Here is a 14,169-nt window from a genome sequence, read left to right as displayed (position 1 = left end):
CAGAGCTGGATCCAGTATTCTGGGTGGGGTCTCAGCAGAGTAGAGTTTATTATACTTTCCCAAGGCAGAAAACTAAAGTCATAGCAATTATACAGTGCAATTTGTCCAAAGGTCCAATTTAATAAATTGTTTGAAACTTTTAAAGGATGAAGACATGAGACCAGCATGTGTATGACCACATGCACGGTTTTGGGGCATTCTGACCAGAAAACAACCCTGCAAATAACATCTTGGACCTGAGAACCTTAACCTGGAACTTTCTGTCTCTTAACCTGAGGTTTTTCAAAATATTTTTTCTACCAACCTGTGACAAGAGAACACACTTGGATCAGAAGGTATCTGCTATTTAATTTATTTCATTATACATCAGGGTTATTTAAAAGAATGATTTATGCTTCTATCTTTCCTCTTCAAACTTGAGATGCAGTTGAGTTCATCCTTACGTTGCATGCAATACTTTAATTCATATTTTACACTCTATTGCCAAACAGTCATGGAAGGTATGAATTATCTTGATTAATGCAATTGAGATAATGGTATATGGATACTGTCATTTTTAGTCAGGTAGCTCAGCTGAGACATTAACATATGTTAGCTTTACATCACCAGTCACAGCTTCCCCATAGTCTTGTAAGGTAGGAAAACTCATGACTGTATAGTTACTACAGCTTAACAAAGGTCCTCTTTTCAGGAAGAGAGTGATCTACTGTCATTCTAATGAACGCACTACCTCCTGCCCTGGTTTTTGGTCATGTGCACAGTCATACTATTTGTTAGCACAGTTACCATATGCTGATTTGACCACACCAAATGTTTCAGCTCTTGGCTGTGTCAGACTTAGTCATGGCTGCGTAAGAGACCTCGTAAAAGCCGTGGGGGACCAGTGCTCTGGGCTTCACTAAGTAAAGCATCCTAAACGTTTCTACTGATAGGATATAAAAACTTTCTGAAAATCACCTGTCAAGCCAGCAGAGGAGTGCAGACCGAAATACAGAATCCTATACTCCAAAAGCTGCTAGGTTATACTGTTCTGGGTTTACAAAACACCTTAAATCTGATAGAAGTTCATAGAGCAGCCCATGAAGTGACTCTGCTCCCATCCCTCTCTATAGATCACCAGAAAAAATTTTCTGACTGAATTCCTGATGCAGCAGAAATCCTGTTGGAGTCAGATTGTTCTTTTCCCAAACCTGAATAAAAACTGAGGCAACAAGACCCATTAATTTTTCAGCTGGTTCAGCTACCTGAGCCAATTTTTTAGATAGTGATAAAAGCCATCCTGGCGTGAAGAAGAACAGGGATGAGCACTTGAGGGCTGATTTGGCTGGGATATATGGAGTCAGCTCTTTCAGTAGGAAAAAAAACCTTATGTTGGACAAAATAACAGCTTTAGAAATAATAGTATTAACGATCCAGTATTCTTTGCTCTTATCTATATTCTTTCTGAATAACTTGAAAACCAAACATTCATGTGTGTAATTGTTGACAAGCATTCGGATGGCATGACTGGTATGATAATGTTCCAGCCAGTTTTACTGGGCACCTGTAAGTGAGTGCTTAGAGGTCTGCAGCTTTTCAGCTGTCAGGATTTCATGGGCAAGCTGGCAAGTCTTTATGCCTTGGGTCCCTATGGGCAAAGCAAGGATGTCAGTAGTGTCACCTTGTAGGCATGCTGTGGAGAACAGCAGCTGCAGGCCAGAAGGGAACTTGTATATCAGGACCCACGAAACAAAGTGCAAACAACTAATCGGTGTCGACAATCAGCTCATTGATGCTCTGCGCAGTAAGGAGGTGAAATTTGCCAAGTAACTACAGACCTAGCTATAATGCGTTCAGTCAGAATCTAGCAACTAGGAAACCAAATATACGGTGGAAAGTCTCAGCAAACTTCACCTGAGAAAGCATTTAAGCACGCTGACATCTGAGGTAGGGAAAAGAGATGTTTGTGGTCACAACAATTGTAGTCTTGTTGCTGTTATTCTATGCTATTCCTCCATGCATGACATCTCTCCATATTTGGTCCTTGATTGTCTTCCTACACAAAGCAGTAAACAAAATAATAAAGGGAAAGCAAACTCTCTGAGTTGCAAAAGCACAACCTGTCAAGTAATAACACATTCTCTGCAATATAGCAATGATGGCAGCACAAAACAACAAGAACAAAAAAAAAAAAAAAAGTGATAGCATAGCTGTATCTAAATTCTGTTTAATATGTTTAAATGGCCAACACATGCAAAAGAGATTCTACAACAACATAAACTAATGCCTTAGTTCACTAGTAGAAAGGCTGAATTTTAACTCCTCTTGGTTATGAGGAACCTGGGAACCTTGGGGTTAAATCTGATTTAAAGCCAATTTTCTGAAGGAGTTCAGCAAGAAGATTTTCTGCTTCCAAAATACCAAACATTCTCAGGATAATTTGGAATCAGAAGATCATATTTCTCCCTCAACTATAAAGAAACATCCCAACTCTTTTTAGTTGCTTTTTAAAACAAGAGTCCAAATTCCTTTAAAATCTGGAAACCTAAGATGCTTAGTTTGTCCATAGTGCTAACAGACCTTAGTGGCACTGAATATTTTTGGGTTATTCTATAAGATGAGAAACAGCAGTTGGAAAGAGTTCTAACGACAGCCTTTGCTTCCCATTTGCAATTCAGTGGGCTCCAAATGGGAGAGGTTGAGTTGCAAGCCCTGTGATTGCTATTTCTCTCAGCCTTTTCCCCAGCATTCAGTTCTCCAGGGAAACTATTAGCTAATCATCCTGAGATTTCTTTTTTGTGAGCCAAGAATCCTCCAAGTGGAAACCTGCACCTGGCTATTCACTTGAATGCTGGGGGAGGGGGAACCTGTTCACCCACTAGTTGTTTTGTGTCCTGGACACATCTTCCTCTTGTGATATATTGCCTCTGACAGATGTGACCATCAAAAAGGCTGATTTGATTAAGATGACTTGTCTTCATCCCAGAATTATCAATCCATGACTAAAGCTCTGACTCAGCCCAGCTAAGGTTGTAATACTGAAACTTTTGTCTATTTCCCTAGCAATTTTATTAGTCTTAACTAAAGAATATTCCTTTCCTTATCCTTGCTGGTGTTACTGCCTGTAACTTTGAAAAATCTCTTCTGCTACAAAAGTGTAACCAGTTAACTCCTGGTGCACACGAATAAGGGAACCAAATAGTATATAGCAAATACAGACATTTTTTAAAATGCTATGATGGAGCACGTTTGCAAAATAGTAGTCCAAACAGTCTATAACTCAGTGACAGAATGATGCAGAGAGATTTCACCTCGCATCTCAGAAGTTCTCAGGAATACATATCTAACTTTCTCCCATCAAATTAACTTGGCTGCTGCAGAATGGCGGCTGCGTGGCCTCCTTCCCCTGGGAGGCTCTTGGAAGCGTCTGCCAGATGAGATAGCAAAACTTGGCTCTGACCTACTCTGATGGTTTTCTGGAAGCATGGCTTTTACAATGCTGGATTGTCTTATTTATTACTTCTAGCACAAATTCAGAGGCTTTTTCCTCTAAAATGCTGATGTTCAAAATAAAAGTTGAGACAGCACAGATGAAGGTGAGAGACTGCAGTGCTGGAATGCTATATTTATACCTGAAGATATCCACCACTGGTGACACGTGTTTTGGTGACCTTTGAAACGCATCACTGAGATGGCAGCTGGAGATGGGAGGATGGAGAGCCAAGGGGCACAAAGGCCTCTGGTGGGAAATGTTACCATGTTCATCTAAGAAGCACTTTTGTAGATATTATTTTGAAGTTCTTGTCACTTTGTCTCCCCACTCCCTGCAAAAAAAAAAAAAAAAAAAAGTAAAATCTGTCTTGTTCTAGGTGATTTCTCTGCTCTGTGGGGAGGGAAATTTCATTGATCTGTTTAAAGAAAGCTATCCGGCATGCCCATGTGCTCAGATCTCCATCTTGCTGTGAAGGCGAATTACCAGTCATCAATCCTGGTGACTGATGGAAGAGAGTTTTCTGCTTACGCCTGCACGCGCTGCTCTCTTTCCCAGTCATAAAGCAGCTTAACTGCCCAGTAGAGATGGGGGTTGATTTAGGGGCACTCCTCCAAAAGTAGGACAGAATTAGGTTTAGAGCAGGGCTCTGAACTGGGATTTTATATTGTCCTCCTTAACAAATGCCAGTGAAATAGCTTGAGGTCCTCTATGTAGGGGAGGAAAATGACTTATAGCCAATAACTAACAACTATGATTCCTTTGCTTCTCGGCACTTCTATTACCCAAATTTACTTGCCAAATAACTGCTATGAATAATGCTTGGTCTGTAGATTTTCCAATAATTCCCAGTAATAAAAACACTCAAGTTTGGAACATTTATTAAATACAGAGGTTGCATGGCATTCACATTCTCCAGTTACACATAATTTTTAGAAAGAGGCTGCCAGTTCAAGGGTTTCTGATTACAAAATTTATCTTGCCCAGCTCTTCTTCTTCAAAAACTGTGTAACATTTGCTCCCTCTCTAGTTTGCTGTCAGGAACATTCCCAATTTGCCACTGCCTTCATGGGCTCTCTAAGGAGTATCAACGTTGCTGAGCAAAAACCTTTAAACATTCTGAAAAATTATTCTTAACAAGTGTTTAACTACATTTGATCATCTCACTTCAAATGAAAGACACCATCAGTAGATGTAAGCTGGTAGATAATTAAGCAAGAGGAGAAGAATGCTGTAGTGATAATTAGGTATTTCACTTGGAGTAGAAAATCTTATTTCACTTTGAGTAGAAAAATTAAAATTAACATATGCTAGGATAAATTAGAGAACTTCTGATCCATGCTGATCCAGCACATTGATGCAAATGCCCTTGCTTCAGCCTTTTGGCTGCCCTCAAATATTTTGTAGTTCTCCTATAAAACTTCAGCAGCTTCTGAAGTGGGAACTAAGGACAGGAGTGCCCTGCCTTCCAGCCAGACCTGGACAGTGCGGCCTCGTGCAGCTGGGAGCATGGGTCTGCCTGAGCAGCTCCAAGGTGCCTCTTTTCCCAGCATCTGCCTCTTCTTAAAGTCTTTAAGCAAAAGGTTGTCTCCTCGTGTAAATCTGCATAATATTGAAGTAATTTAAATTACTTTAGGTTCCTTGAGGCTTAAAAAACCTGAATGTTAAAGAATTATTTCAAGCACACAATTATAAGTCAACCTAAAACCTCAAATGCATATCAGAGAACACGTTTTGTCTAATGTCTGTAGTTTGAAAAGAAAATTAAATCAGGTCTGTTTCTACATGGCTGAACTTCTGTGTGATAAGATAGGCTTTTTTCAGTGTACAGCAAAGTCTCCAGTCTGTACCCTAGCGATTAAAATATCTACAGTATGATAAAATGTGATCTCACATCCTATTTGAGTGGCCAAGTTAAATTAGAGGCAATTAGGACTAATTTGGCTTCTTCCTGAGGTCATAAATGTGCAGATGAAAGCTCTGATTAGAGAGCAGGGAGTGTAGCTTTATTTGATTTTTGACTTTGAATGGCTAATGTGTTCTTACCTTTGAAGATCTGGATTACTAAAATGACAGCAAAATAATAAAAACATCAAAGTTAAATTGATTTTAAAGATTAAATGGATGAATTAAAGTGAAGAGGTACAGATATTTTTTTTTTTTTTTTTTTTTTTTTTTTGGCAACTGGCAAGAACTATCAGCATTGCAAAATACTTCAATATCAAACTTTTTGTAATTACACTCTGTGGCATAAAATGCATGAAACAGAAGAAAGTTCCTAAATTTTCAGGTCTTGTTCTTGTAACCTGTGGAAGCAAAGTAGCTTTCCTTTTCTAACAGAGATCCCTGTAAACTGATGGGAAATTCCTTCTAATGCTGTGTCCCTGAGATGAACTGTATTTTATTTCAAAGAACAATTTCAGTCTGATTTTTTTCAGCTCTAGACTTCATGGCTCTAGACCTTCAAGCATTTGTTCAGCAAACAAAATAGAGACATAACTTTCAGTCTAATTTTGAATAAAATTTTACACTTGGGGATGGTCTGTTAAAATAATTGTTACTATTTTTCTAAGACAAATTATTCACACTTTCCTAAATATACAATATACGTGTGCATATACATATATTTATGACTGTGCCCCAGTTCTGTAGCCAGAACACAATCAGAATTGTACATGGCATCTAACTAGAGACCAGAAAAAGAATGTAATATTTATAAATAAGTCTGGCTCTTCACTGTGGAAAAAGCCTGTCATAGAAAAAAAAAAACACTGTAAAAAAAGTCATAGTGCAGTATCTGAGTTAAATGGCAACTTTCTGCCTATTGAGCAGGTTGGTTGCGAAGGCATTTTTCTACTTTTTTTTTTTTTTTAAGCAGATTTACTTAGATGGCCCAGCCCTTAGGTCTCCAGGCACTCAGATGAACTGCTAATCTTTCTCAGACAAGTTTGACTTGTGTCTTGCAAGTTTTTAAACCTGTCACCTCTGCCCAAGGGAATTGGAGACAGAATAAAAAAATGGGAAGACGGTCTGGCTTTAAATGCCATTGACATCTAGCTAAAGAATGTCTTTTTCTCTAGAGAAACTAAGTAGTAATAAAGTAACTATTTATTTTCAAAAAGAAACATGGTTTAATAGCCCAAGCATTGATTTATCTGGCAGGTCATTAGGAGGCTGTATCAGTTCACTACATGGAGTGGTACCACATCTTTAAAAGGCGCCAGGTTGGTCCATATGTTCCTTTATTATTAAGAGACAGGGCTGAAGGTGGTCAAACTGGTGCCAGTTCTTGTAGGGAGGTTTTTATTTGTTGCTCAGAGATCTATCTCAGCCTAAGTAGGCTCAAACTACTTATTAAACTTTCTGTTTGCATAATATCATCTAGTCTGGGTTGAGAACAGTCTCCACAGGTTATGTCTTCATATGTTTTTATCATCTCAGTTTGGTCAAGCTCTCATGATGTTTAATCTGAGCTAGTTCAGATAGTTGCTGCACATGGAGCCTCTAGATCTGCTGTTTGAAGATTTTTTTTGTTCTGTTTAAGAGTAAAATTTGTGTTAACTGTATGCCAGACACACATAAACGGTGGGTTGTGCTTCTAGATTATTATTGATTGCTACTAGATTGTACCTTGATCAGGAGTTTCACAAATTATTTAGACTTTGGTCATAAAATTTTCTGCAATGTTATTACTGACTGACTGGTTGGTTGGGAACACCAAAGCCTGTATTACTGACTGGTATTTTGTCACGTTGCTTTTCTCAGTCTCAACATATTTATGTTATGTGAGAAATAATTCATGTGCAGAAAAAGACAAATGTAGTGACCAAATGAAAATATTTGTTTTCTACCCTAATCTTTCTCAAGATCTGGTCTCCCCCACCTACCTACTGGGCCAGCAGCATCTGCCCTGGAGCATTTGTTCATGCTAGTTTAAAAAGGAGTAATGAGGAAGGGAACAAAAAACTCCACCTAATAGATATAGAAGAAGAGGAGGTGAATGTGATGTGTGCATTACAGACCGAGCAGAAAAGAGATGCCTTGGAGAGGCTTGAGGATTTTTTCTTTTGCGGTGAAATTTAAACTGTGTCATGTTACCTGCATCATAATGAGTGCCTCCTAAGGGTTAAACATGGAGTTAAGAAAACTCATAAGGAAGACTCAAGATCTCTTGACGTTAGAACAAGAATTAATCTAATTTATCCCTGAGTTGGATATTAAGTAGAAATAAGGGAACATTAGAGCTCAGTTAATTCCCTTTCTTGACCTTAAACTTATCCATTTGATGCCAAAAGCATGTAAGGCATGAGTAAATTTTTCTTTAAAATGGACCTCGGATGGTCTGACTGTCTTACCTTTGCAGTCCCTTTGATAAGCTCACACAGAAACTAGGGATTACTTAAGATGCTTGTTGGCTTCATTTAGCTCCAGAGAGAGCCTTACGCAAAAATAATGTGAACAATCCCACCGGTTTGTCGCCTGTTGTCTTCTGGGGATGTAAGAAGCCGTGTCTGTGTACATACAGCAGACGTGTAGCCTACTAGTTTTGAACTGTGTGTGAATTGCGAATATGTCTTCTGAGACTGAGGAAACTTGGAAAGAATGAGGTCATTGTGCATAATAAATCCCCTATATGCTTCTCTTCTGTCCTACAGCCCACAAGAGAAACATTTCAGAGAGGGTTACTTTATAATTTACATTCCTATTGTCAAAACTGGGAAATGAAGCACAGATATAGTATGAGGAACGGCTTGTTCATTTTAAGTGGAAAAAAAAATGAGATATAACTGCCTGGAAAACAAATTTGAGGTTCATTAAATAAACCGTATTTAAAGGGAGTGAGACTAGAGACAGGGACAAAAGAAAACTTACATATGATATATTTTTACTGCCATACATAGCATCTGTGCGATATCACAGGTGTTAAATTAGCCACAGGGGGGCTCTCCTGTTCTTCTCTTGAAGAAATATAGTAGTAGGAACCGAAATTTGCAGGGGGGAAAAAACAAATCTATATTCCTGTAACAAAAATATCAGGCATACTGCCCTGGTTCACAAGGCATGCTCTGCTTGCAAGTAAATGTAATTTAAAATGTGACGTTAGCACAGTAACTGCATGCTTCACTTCTTCATACAAAAATAGTCATTAAAATACTGTCACAGGATCAACTAGTTGTTGATCAAGCAGGAAGTGGGGGGGACTCCGTGCTGTAAAGAATTTCTCATCTAGCTGGGCACTGAGCATGGGCTGGTGTTTAGTCATGAGAGAATGGTAATTACATATGGACATTTGTACCTCTGGCCCCTTGCCTGCACGAGGATTAACCACGCGTTGACATCTGGAGTTATATAGCCTCCCAGGGCTGTGTTGTGGCTAAGCAACAGCCTGTTATAGGAAGTCTGAGGAAGAGCTCTGCGTGTTGGCAGCTCCTGCAGGATTTCTACTTATGAGAGTCAGAAGGTCCCCAGGGGTGTCAATAGCAACTTACTGAAGTATCTGATTGCCTTGCAGTCCTGCAGTTGGTCTCGCAACAGCCTTAGGAAGCAGGCAAAAAATAACAGCATCGTTTAACCAGTGGAGAACTGAGCAGCCAGATTCAAAGAGGGATTAACACACTCAAGTCCAGAGTAGTGACCCAAATCTTTTGCCTTTTCTCTCCCAGCAGCAGCCTGGTCCTGACACCTCCTAAATTCACTGTTCTGTCTGCAAATCCAGAAATGCTGTAGGCTGTACAAATATGTCTAGTGGCCTCTGCCTGAAAAGCTGGTTCCATAAGCTAAACAGAGTGGCACCTCTGACTTTCGAAAGGGATTTTCAGGTCCAGGGTCATCCATCTGCTCAACAGTTCGCATTTTCCCTGTCTCAATTTTGGCCTCTGATAGTCTGCTGCTTCTCAGAGAAGACACAGAAAGGGTATGGGGGATAGCATGTGTCAGAAACTTTCTAATAAGCAGCTTGGAGGCTCCCAGTTTTGCATGGGAGATAATTTGGTGGATATAAACCAAGTTGTGCACTTGACCTTCAAGCAAGAAAAAGGTTTCAGAGCTGCTTTGTTTATCTGTATTGGGATAGATATTTAGATTGCCACAAACAGCAGTTGCACATTTTCTGCTCAAGGTTTGAGCTGGAGAACTTGTGGACTACAATTTTAATCTTTCATGGTAGCCTAGTGGTTACTAAGAACACTTGCCTGTGCATATGTGGGAGAATTGAGTTCACTTCCATCAGTCTCAGCACTCTGTTCCTACAGAGATACCCTCATGTCAGGGTAAGTTTTGGTCTTGCTGACTTTCATTCTTGATATACCATTTATTCTTGAAACTCTCACCACATGGACAAGAATATAAAATTCAGGACTTAAAGACAAGCAACATGGAATCTGTTTCTGTAGGCAAAGGTTAAAACAGTCCTTTGGGGATTGCCTTAAAGTCCCCTTTGGCTCTGCCTTGTTAAAGGCTGTAAAAAAAAAAAAAAAAAAAAAAATTATGTTTCTGCTTCAGCTGAATTTGAACAGGAATGATTTTCCTAAGCCACTCCCCTAGGCTTTTCCCTCATCAGAAAACTTGCTGGAAGTTCTTGCTCCTGATTAGGGAAAGGAGTGCTTGGTTGGATATGAAACCTCTGGAAAGGTGAGAAGCTCATGTGCAGTCCTGTGTTTCTTTACGTTGGATGTTGGCTAGCTTCAAGGGAGTTTCCTGCTCAGTGGTCTCCTTGTGTCTCTGTCTTTTGGAGAATTCTGGTTTCTCTTGTTTTATGCAGGAATGCTGGGTGTCCAGCTAGGGATTCAGATTTCACTTTGAGGCACTACTCAGTTCAATTTATCTTTGACGCTTTTAGCTCTTCTACTGGTTCAAGTCATTAACATATGTGCATAGCATTAACATAGGAAGGCATTACATCTGGTTTCTAGCTTTTCACCTAAGCCCTGGCTTGTCCTTCCCCCCCTTGCTATTCTCCTTCTCCCGAGTCTTCTCTGCTAACCAAAATGAGAATTACCTTTGCTGTCAGTCCCTTATTACAGTATGGTTCAGTAGTTAATTCCCTAAAGTTTAGAATCTGTAACATTGTTATCCTTTTTAAAATGTTTTTTTCCATGGAAAAAGAGCTCATTTATTTTTAAGAGGCTGGTGTGTTAAATGCAAACTGCCCCAATGGTTTCTAGGTACTGCTGAAAGACTTTTTCTTCTGGTAATCTTGCCATCAGAAGATATCTGGATCAAAAAGATGCAGACTCTGGATCTTTTCATTCTCCTTGTCAGGTAGCATAATTTTCATTTCTCAGTCAAAGTTGGATTATTGATTCTTTTCCTCTTTCCTTTTCAGAGCTTATATGTTTGAAGCATCAGGACTTCAAAGTCCTTCCTTTCTGTAACTGTTTGCATTAGCCAATGCTTTAAACCACTTTTCTTCTCTACCTTTTCAGTTCCTGGTTTACCAATCTCCTTGAAGACTTTCTATGGTATTTTTTGTTGCACTAAATATTCAACTAGGATTCTGCATCTTTTGCAACACATTCATTTTAACTTGTCTTTCATGATGTTGTTTTCCTGCATCCTAGTTGTTCAGTTAAAGTTTACCTGCTTTAGGATTAGTATTAGACTTCCAAAGTCATCAGGCTTGGGCAACGTAAGATTAAAGGAAGGTGAAGGAGACAATAGAAATGCTCCCTGTCTTCTTAGAAAGGAGTAGGAATACAATATGTTTCCTTTTTCTACTGCTGTTCTAACTTCATGGCCTAAGCAATATCATTTGCTCCTAAGTATTCCTCTGGTGCGGTTTTAGGCTGCTGGATCAAAATAGTCACTGCCATACTGTTCTCTGTCAACACATTTAAAGTTTCTGGCCACAGTCTTCTCTAAAATTACTGGATTACAAGTTTTGTTAATGTGAGGAGGTTTGTGGACCTCAGTGATGAGGAATACTTATTTTCTAACATTCCATTCACAGGAGACCAATTTTGACATTTAAGCTGTTTTTTTAGGTACTGCAATAAAAGCACCTGAAGTTCCTGCTTAGTTTAACAGTCTGCTGCTTTTGGTTTTAATGCTGTGTGGTGTTCTAGCTGCCTGGATAAACTCCATGAAACTCCAAGCCATTTGGTGTTTAGATCACCTGCTGTTTGTGGTGTGCCACACAAGCATTTATTTCCTTCTACATCAGCTGCTTTCGCACAAAACTGTAGGAAAATAAAGATGAAAAAGAGCTTGGCAAGTTACTGAATCTGTTGCTCTCCCACAACATTCCTGACTGTCTCTTAAAGACTTCCTGTGATGGAGATCCTGATCGTCTCAAAGCCATTTATTCCAACTCTTTAGTAGCCTTAGCATTAACAAATCTTTTGGAAGTTCAATTAGCTCTTATTTCACCTCAGGTCAATGATCTCTCATCCTCCCTGACACAAATATGGAGAATAGGCTGCTCCATTCCTTTTTGAAGGCTGCTAGTATAGTCCTCAGTCTTTTCTTTAGAAGAAATGATCCCACTTCTTTCTTAGGTCATGTTTTCTCACCATCCTTGGGATATTTACCCCATGCACACACTCCACCCTTAACTGCAAGGGGCATTACTGTTCCTCAAACAGGACACAGTGGTGGGAAGGATCTCTTAGGTTAATAGTCCAAGGCCTTTTCCTTGAAACCTTGATCATGTTGACTTGAGTGTGGACTCATATTCAGTTTGTGATCCAGTGTTATCCATAAGAGACCTATGAATAGCTAGTTGTTTTGCAACCAATTAGATCCATTTAGGTGTGAATGTTTGCATTCCTCCCAGCTTTTCATGTTTGTTTGAATTATGATTTTGTCTTTCAGCATCTTTCTAGTCCTGTCTGGCTCTGTCATATACAGATTTGTTATCCATTCTCTATTTCTTCCTATGGCCTATATGAGGACCCTAGTAGTCCAGCCATAGCTGTCCAAATTGGAGATTCCTAAAGTTGGGTAAAGTAATCCTCACCTGAAAGTTGGACAGTTCAATTTAACCCACATAGGAGTAACTGAGAGCAAGATAATTACTGAACAAATCAACGTAACAAATACATGCCTAACAATCATCTCCAACAAACAACCAGGCAAAAAAAGCAACACACCAACGCCAGTTGATTTTCTGTATTTTGTCAAGTGGAGGCAAACACTTGGATAGCTCTGCAAAGATGCACTTTGTTTGTTTACATAAGAGTGAGCAGTCTTAAAAAGGGCTGGGACAAGGGGGATGGACTGAGAAGATACTACAGCCCATTATGCAGACTGCGTAGGTTGTCAAGGGGAGACAATGGTGGTGCAACAACCGTTACTCCCGAATTCTTGTAGGTGCACTGGTAGTACCATATCAGATACTTCAGCCTGCACTGGTTCAGTGAAAAAGCAACTTTTCATCCCTCTGTTTCATTTTTCCAAACATGACAGGAAGTTTCAGATTTCCAGCAGAAATATTACATGGGCCTCAGAAATTATTTATAACCAGTGCGTTTGAATTCAGAACCAGCCGTAGAAATAAATGTCCAGCACTTCAGAGGCAGTTTTACTTGTACCAAATACAGATAAAATATGCATTTTGCAAGTTTATCACCTCTCAAAAAACATAAGGGAAAAAAAGTGATAAATGAAATTAAGATCCACAAATTAAGCATGATGTCAAAGTGCCTGAAGCTTGATTACTTGTAACTGTGTATAAATAAACAAAAGGCTAGATGCCAAAATAATGACTCTCAATATGCCTCAATTTATAAATAGTGATTTTTAAAAAATTTTATATTGATATAGGCATTTGTAAAGATGATACATTGAGTAATTTGGAAGGAAACAAGTAACCTGCAAAATCCCTGTCCTCAAGCTGAGCCTGAGAGTCTTTTGGCTATACCAGTCCCTTGAAAAGGGGTGAGGAATAAGCTCAAGCAAAATAATAAATAATGTGTCTGCTTATTTACATTCACTATGGTTCTGCCAAGATCAGCAAGTAGTGTGCCAGACTGGGAACAAGCGAGCCATGGTGCTGCAGAAACTTTACATTGTTCTATAATCATCAAGGGTGTCAAAATAGACCCTGGGGAAAACTCATGTTTTGTTTTTGCTTTGTTTTTTCTTTCAGATTGTGGTAAAGAAGCTATGTTAGTGGGGAGAGCACAGGGGAGAAGGGAACACTAGGGACTGCAAGGTATTGTTTTGGGCTTTGAGGCTGTGTAGGGGTATGAGAAGCAAAGCATGATGAAGACTGCTGAAATAGTTTTAGACGGTGCCTGGAAAATACTGTATATGTTTTGGTTATTATTATTCAAATGTAGCTTTATGGTTTTTCTGAGTCTTCAGAGAAAAAGATTCAGGAACAAAATTGACAGTTTTGGCTCTTTGTTTCACATAAACAACTGCAAGGCACTGTTTCCTCCATATTTTCTTGAAGAGGACTTATTGCAGGACATTTTTTAATTCTATTGGGATACGGTTGTTTACAAAAATTAAAAATAAAAAATACTGCTGTCAAAGCACTAAGCATTATTTAAAGCTGCAAACCCATTTCTGTTCTGTTCAGGAGTCAGAACAGAACATTCATCTTTGGGCACAACATTAATGGTTGGTGCCAACCTGAAGGTTTTAGGGGAAAAAAAAAAAAATGGTGTATTCAAAACTACTCTGGAAAAAAGCAGAAATAATCCAAGTGAGAAAAACGATCTTACAGTTTGAAGAAGGAGACACGTGAAAAGCTG

This window comes from Pterocles gutturalis, unplaced genomic scaffold (assembly GCF_000699245.1).
Source record: "Pterocles gutturalis isolate BGI_N339 unplaced genomic scaffold, ASM69924v1 scaffold17850, whole genome shotgun sequence".
NCBI lineage: Eukaryota > Metazoa > Chordata > Aves > Pterocliformes > Pteroclidae > Pterocles > Pterocles gutturalis.
This window is presented reverse-complemented; position numbering follows the sequence as displayed.